The sequence below is a fragment of the Lipophrys pholis genome, assembly GCF_963383615.2.
Source record: "Lipophrys pholis genome assembly, chromosome: 1".
NCBI lineage: Eukaryota > Metazoa > Chordata > Actinopteri > Blenniiformes > Blenniidae > Lipophrys > Lipophrys pholis.
In genome coordinates, this window is record NC_137635.1 from 15,531,635 (window position 1) to 15,539,943 (window position 8,309).

Consider the following 8,309-nt stretch of genomic DNA (forward strand, 5'->3'; position numbering starts at 1 on the left):
TGGATTGTAGAATCCAAATGTTGGTCAAATTCATTTTGTTGGTAAAAATAAAAGCTTGGAAAACGTTAAATTCAGGTTGTTTTCTTCTAAAATAAGATGCTGAACTATTTACCCTTTATCTATATTTACATTATTACCTCCATACTTCCAGTTGTGGTTTATTACCCTCCAAGCAGTTGGCGCAGGTTTTCTTCGAATTACAAGGTTGGGTAGGGCTCCACAGTATATCACACATTTATGGTCATTGCTGTATTACCAATCACTGTAGACATATTGTAAAAGACAGACTGAACTGCAACAAAATGAATTAATTCCAAATGACAAACGGATAATAAATTCATAAAAACTGAAATGCTTTAATCCAAACTGTCAAGATTTATGAAGGAAAAATTATGAACAATGAAAATGATTGCTGCCTGCGCTCATACGTCAAGAAACACCACACTGATACTGCGAGCACATCTTCTGGATCCTATGCTGGTACGCTTGTCTGCATCGAAACTACTAAAAGAATTGGGAATACATAATGAATCATTCTTCCTAAAGCAATATTTCAAGTGAATACTGTATCTTGGGGTTTTGTCTTTTTGTTTTCATGACGACACCACTGCAAGTCGCTAAAAAGAGTTTTTAAAAACTGCTTTCAGACTGCATCATTTTATAAATGCTGTGGAAAAAATGCAACGTTTCTGAAAGTACTGCACATGTACCACGGGTAGTAGTTGTTCTGCTCATGTGCAAGGAGATTGTTAAATACAAAATACTGAGTCCATAAACCACAGTGGGTATTGTTGTTGTCAAAGTGTTCATTTATTAACGAATACTACACCATCATCTGCATACATGCAGACCTTTCTTAAATACAAATACTGAGTGGAAGAGAAGAAGAAAGAGTTTAAAGGCCTCCAGCTGATTATTCTCCTGTAAACAGAGCTTTAGTTACTGTTACTGCACAAGCGAAGCGTCTAGTCGACCCCACACCTCTCCGGCTGGATGATTTTCATCGGACGAGAAGCTTTTCAACGTTTTCTGCTGCACCGACTTCAGCGTGCGAGCTGCCCCACATGAACGGACTGCCCGGTGCCTGCATGATGGCCTCTGGCTGAACTCTGGATCCAGGTCAGGGAGGACGCCTTTGATCACCCGAGCACCTCGCAGTTCATCTAAACCCCTGTGGTCCACTGACAGCAGGTCAGGCACAATAACAGCAGATTATAAATCATATCAATGACATGATTGTTGTGGTGTAATTACACGGGGGGAGATAACCCTGATAGGGCTCGGCTGGAATACCTGACATAGCTGGATGGTGGTGCAGGCGGATTACAGACAACAGTGACCCCAGAAAACCCAAACAGTATTATCTGTCAAGTGAGCAGCATTCCTTTCAATTTAGCTCCATTTCAAGATCAAACGGTATTCGGTTTGAACCGGACGACCCGCATGCAGGATGATAGAAAACCACAAAGCTTTTCATGCCTTTGTCAGTAGAGATGAATGTGTGAGATCTGCACGTGAGCATGAGGTCAGACCCAAACCCATCTCCGAAAAGAAGATGTTTTTTTTTAAAAAGTTGCATTAGTTGCTCCAAACACGGTTGTCGTATGAACGGACCGAACACAAAGAAAGTTTTACGTTTTCACTTGAAAATGCCTGTGGTCACTGTCACACTGTCACCTATCCTCAGGAATGCAGGAGTCACTTGAAAAGCAGACCAAAGTTTCTGACCTGTGTTTCAGCACATTGCCACGGCAGCGAAGGTTAACCTTTTTGACTCTAAATGAAAATAGCATGTTTTCCACAATAAGTCTCCAAATTTCTGAGAAGTTTCACCAATTCTGCATAGGCAGAACCACAAATAACATTTCTGACTTTTATTTGCTCACATTTTGCTTTATGGTTTCCATCCATCCATCGTCTCCATTCAGCAAACAATGATTCAAACACATTCTCGCGACAACCTTGGTTCCGCAATTTCCAGAAAGCATCATTGAATGCCACCAGATCGGCTTATTGCATCACTGCCTGTTATTTGACACCAGCCTCAAATCGTTTTGTGTTATTAATGGGACAATATGGAGAGAGAACATCAACAACACAGCAGGTCCTCTGTAAGCGAAGTGTGTGTGTGTGTGTGTGTGTGAGTGAGTGAGTAAAACAGAAAAAACATGGCTTTAAATGTACATTTTAAGGAACTATCAGAATTATTGCTCAAATCCACCATAGAGGCTTTACTCGAAACATGCCCTACGTCATGGACCTGGAGTTGTGTGGCGCCCCCTGCTGACTGCCCCACCCTTTACTCTGGAGGGTGGGCCTCCCTCGAGGAGGAGCCCCTCAGCATGCTGAGAAGCAAAGTGACTCTCAGTCTGACAGAGCAACAGAAGACGTAGGAGAGGAATTAAGGAGTGCTGAGTCAGCGGTTCTTCTTACCGGGGGTCTTCTGACCGAGGCTCTGTACTGGTGGAAGTCGGTCTGGATCACACACACTCTCTTCTCCATCCTCGAGGCTCACGGAGGACCCATGACGTCTTCACCCGAGCGGGCTCCAGGGAGTGAGTGGAGCGAGTGTGTGCATGAGCGCTCTCTTCAAGCTGTGGGAGTGTGTGTGTGAAGAAGTGTGTCACGCCTGAGTGGAGCAGTGGGTGGTGGTGGGGGGTAAAACGAAAACAGGAATGAGCTTGAATACCCCCCCCCCCACACACACACACACACACAAAGATAGATACAGTCGTCCCTGCCTGAAGCCGTCTGACAACACCAACACACACACACACACACACACACACACACACACACACACACACACACACACACACACACACACACACACACACACACACACACACACACACACACACTCACACACACACATTTCTGTGAGCATGTGAAGGCACAAACATTTGTATCTGAGTTGTACTCTGTTTTCAGAACATGAAAAAAAATCTTTAAAAAGGTGATTTGAAAATCTGATAAAATGCTTTTAATGGCAAAGATTTTAAATGGCCTAGAAATAGTAAAAAAAAAGAAAAGAAGATAAACACAAAAGGTGTACAAAAGTCACTTTGATAAAAAAAAAAAAGGCTAAAATAGATTGAAGCTATTTTGAAAACTTAGGCCATTACAAAAGCTTAAAAGAAAAAACAACACAAAAAAGTAAAGCTTAAAATGGATAAAATAGCTCAACTAAAACGGCAACCAAAAGTAAAACTTTACACTTGCTGAAATAAAGAAAATGGTTAAAAAACAAAACAACTAAAACCGTCTAAATCACTGGGCACAACTGATTAATTGACAAACTCCAAGAAGTCTATCAACTCGCTAAGACTCTATACCAACTTGCTAATTCACCTTTGCGTAAGCCCCGCCCCCAGACGCAAAGGAACTAATAGCATTCAATTACCACCAACCTGGACTCGAACAAACATTCTCAACTCTGTAGAGAACCATCACAGCTGGCGACGTTTGTCTAGTTTCTTTCTAGTTATATAATATCAATCCCGTAGCTCGCAGTGATGAGCTTCCGGAAGTTAGCCACCTAGCTTACCTGATGAACACGCCGCTCCGTGGCGTAGCGCCGACCTTGCCGAAGGCTCCTCCTCGTTTCGACACTGACGGCTGTCATGACGACCCGCGGTCCAAGTTAGCAACAGTAACTTAGAGGAGGCGGAGCTTCGCCAAAGGTCAACTGTTGTTGGGTCTTTTTTTTCCCGCACTGTCGGGTCAAACCCGTCGTTCTCTAACAAACCAATAACAATAACGATTTGAGTGGAACTATTTTCCTTCATTTTGCGATCAGTTGCACCTTCAACAGATTGCAATACTCCTGAGAGGAAGCGGCCTACTCTTCTGGAAACACAGTGAAGTCCTTGTCTAGGCAGCCACTTGGGAAAAAGAAAACTAGCCGCAATCCATCAGCAGAAGCAAAGAGAATCCAGTTAATCCTAATCCGTGCGGTCACATTTACCAACTCAATTAGGGGATGTAATGCAACTCGGCTGCCTTACAATGGGCTAAACACACAAAACAGCAAAGCGTTGCTGCTCACAGAAGATAAAAGGAAAGTTATTCCAGCATGGTAAAGTGCAGAGAAAAATGCTTTTCCATAAGGCAGCGGGATAATTACTGGCTTTTACCTGTTAATTGCAGTAATCCAGCTGCCTTCTATTACTCTGTAATTATAGTTTTATATGTTGTGTTTGTGCCTGATCCAAGAATCTCTGCATCCCGGGGCTTTCTCGCGATCGGCGGGGACAAACGGAGCCGGTTCTGATCTGGAATCGGACCCCGCAGACGGTACGAGGCCCCCGCCGTCTTGTTCCGGCTTGTTCACGACGGTTCGCCGCGCTCGTGTCTGACACATCTTTGTGGAATTTGATTAATTAAAGCTTCGGTTGGAGGCTAAATCTTGACGTGAAGATTATGACTCTGACACAAGGAAAAGAAAGAAAGAATGGGGCCCCTTGTTGTCGAGCATGTATGTGCGTACAGCTTTACACATGTTGTGGTCTGAAGTCACAAAGGCGTTGAAGAGATCCCACTGCGGGCTAATATGTAAGAGCGCATGTCCTGGTTATGTGTACTTTATTACATTGAGGTTTGATGGGCGATCCAAACCTCTGTCATGTCTGTCAGGGAAAGATGAAAGAAGTAGCGTACCAGCTTAGCTTTTTCTGAAACCCCGACTGGCAAATTCAAAAAGGAATCCATTTTGTACACGAAATAGGTGTCGCAAAACCTCTTTCAGGACTTATGATGAGGCCCAGCCGACCCCATTCAATTTGCTTTGAGGACTCACTGTCAATCTGTCCGCGTCAACCCACTCACCTGTTTGAAAATGAGACTTTGAGGTGGCCAGAACCAAGTACAAAAGAGATGACACGGTGTGTAAAAAAAAGGAAAAAAAGAAAGTGAACCACGGGTCACAAAAAAGTCTGGAATATGGGCTCTTCCTGAAAGCAACCAGTGGTACCTTTCACAACAGGGAGAGACCGGACATTTCGTCAAAACCGAAAAAGCTCCGTACATGTTATTAATGTACGACATCAAAGTTTACCTCCTGATTTATGAACGGGTCTCATTCCCCTGTCACCCACTAATCTTAATCCCGCACGCTGGAGCAGGCTCTGTGTGAACGCGCTCACTCTGTCGTGCCCGGGAACCTTCCAGTGTTGGAAGCAGGTTGACTCCAATTTCGCTTGATTCTTTTGAAGGCGAACTCGGCGTCGGTTTGTCAAGTTTGTCAAGACAAAAACACTTTAACGTCGTCCTCTATACTTATGTGGACAGTGAGATTTCAGCTTCTCCACCAAACCATCCGCCGCCATCTTCTGGTTCGTCTTGTTTCTCATAACCGATTCTCCCTGGTTCTGAAAATCCACAAAATTGGGAATACAAACAGTGAATTAACTTTATTTTATATTTTTTAATCAATCAAATTCGACCAAATTGCACGTGAACATTGGAGCGTCGGCAGTGACACTAAAGAGAACATCACATCTCTGCATGGATAATAAGTGACCCGTGCTAACATCGTACTACCGCCATGGCTTCACGAGAAGCTGTGTTTACTTTGTAATTTGTCACGGCGGTTCCATGTGCGCCACATTGAACTCTGGGTAATGAATCAGGCTGCAGATGTTTATTGGGAAGACCGAGTGAGTGTCGGCTGCTACAGCAGCGAGAATAATCCCTGTAAATCACAACAAAAATGTGTTTCCAATGAAAGAGTTACGTGCGTGTTTGAACAGCTGGGGATTATGAGAAACGATGATTTCACCGAGTCGTTCCTCGTCTTTTTACCCCGTTGGACAACTTCTGCTTTCTATCGTCAATCTATAATATTAAATCAAGAAATTCGGAATATATAATCGGCACATACTGTTTGGGTCAAAATTTCTGTCGTTAAAATACCTGAAAATAATTGTTTTACCCTGAACATACATCGTCATAAAATGACCCAAAATACACAAAACTTCAAATATTTATAATTTTTATGTTTTTAACTAATTCCACAAATTCATGTGTTTGAAGCGAATCAGTTGAGATAAATTATAAATATATTTGACAAGTCAAATTAAGGAAAATGCTCATATAATTTTTTTGGGGCAATATTTCATGCCTTATATTGGTGAGGACATTTTATTGTGTGTAACAGAGGTTTTTCATCAAAAATAAGTGCAACAAAACTCTTTAAATCAATTAAGAATGATTTATGAAACGTCCTAACGTCGGAGAGGACATTGATCCACTCTAACCGTATGTTTTACTACTTTGAGTGAATTTGGCCTGAGTCCAGAATAATGTGCAGCATAATATGGAGACAAGAAACGTGAATTCTTAAGTTTTTAGGTTTTTCTTTGTGTTATTGACTCATTATTGAGAATATAATGTTAGGATGTGTTTTGAAGCAATTTCTTCTGTTTATGTTAATACATTTAGTTTCTTCTTTTTTTTTTAAATGGTGACAAATATTGTACATATTTATAATGACAACATATTTATTATATCAAACCCATCATCTAATCGGCATTATTTCATAATCGGCGTATTTTCCGGACTATAAATCACCATTTTTTTTTTAGTTGTTTGCTTGGTCATGCATCTTAGGAAGAGACTTGTTTGTCAAATATACCTTTAAATACCATCTGTGACCACTAGATGTCACTGTATGACAATAGAATGCTGCCACATTACCACAGAAAAGACAAAAAATAATTTCACCATTGTTGGCTGCTGTTAGAGTTGGAGAAATTAATGAGACTTTTACATGTTTTATTTCGTTTTCACGGCACGTTTTTGGACAGATGTCATTCATAATCCAGAAAATAGAGTAGTGAGTTGGCAGCTTTCAAGTTATTTTTTTTATTCAATGCTGATTTGGAAAATATGCATAAAATGCTTAAAATACTCGCTTGTATAACAACTAGTTCTGTGGGGTGGTGGAGAGTTCAAATCTACAGGTTTTCTGGAAGTCAGATGTCGCCATCTGCTGGCGAGATATTTACAAGCATCTGTTTCCTGAGTGTAATAATGTCACTTCCTGCACAGAGCCTGATCATGAGTTATTTAAAGCTTTTCCCTTGTGCCTCCTTTTATTTACTCTTTAACGTGCTGTTTAAACACTGCTGAAGCAGATTTTGTTTTCCAGTTTGACAAATTCACTTGTTCCGAGTCATTTTAAAAAGTCCACCGTTGTATTTTAAACAGTCCCGGAAAAGAAAAAAAAGAAAAAAGAAAAAAAGATATATAAATATATACAGGTAGATTTTGGCTTTTACTTTGCAGGTGTGAAATTAGATTTTTATAGATATGCGTGTGCGTGTGTGGGTCTGCCCTTTGGGCCTGTGAGTCTCGCCTCCATGTTTCCAATTATCCAATGATCTCTCCCCGTGTGTCCATTATCCTCATGTGCTGCACCTGCGTTCCTTGCTTCTTAAACTCCTCTCTCTTCACGTCTCAAGGCCAGATCGTCTTGTGACTAAACTTCGCCTCTCGTGTTCCCGTTTATCACCCATGTTTTGATCGTCTGGGTTTTTTTTTTTTTTTTTGTTTGGACGAGTCTTTGCCCGTTTTGAACGAACCCTGTAAAACTGAACTTTGCTCTAGGGTCCACCTTTGGCTTCTGCCTGGATTCATGACGAAGTGTCATAGATTAGATGCTTTACTGAGGTTTCTTTCCTTTCCTTGCCATGTTTAGAGATTTTTTTCCTTTTTTTAAATGTTTTTTATTTTAGCCATACATCTTGGCTTTTCCATGTAATGTGCTATAATAACATTTTTAACCATTTTCATTTAACCTTTTATGACTTTTGATTTGTATTCATATTTGAAAAAAACCCCAAAACATTTCCATGTAGATATAAAACTGTTTTTAGCAAAATCAAACAGTTTTACCATCTTTTGCCATTTTCAGCCATGAGAATTGGACCATTATGAAAAAATGGTGAGATATGCAAGTTAAATAAAGACCTTGTTCATTCAAATATTTTATTAGTTTTATGGAGTGACTATAAAGGGGCTGAAGAGCCATAGGTTTATTCACTGATGTTGGTTCATTTTAGGGAAAAGCCTTTGTTTTTAGTGTTTTTCACTGATGCAACCCAATAACCTCAAAGAAGCTATGCAGCCACTTTTGAACACTGCAGTGTGGAGAACAAACTGCACAAGGAACCGGGATGGGTGGGCATATGAGTGAAATATGCAGGCAAAGAGAAGAATTTCTACATTTTTGAAACGAGTCAATATCTGGAAGCGTTGGGGGGTAAAAAGCATCATCTGACATGAGGATACAGAATAAATCATTCATT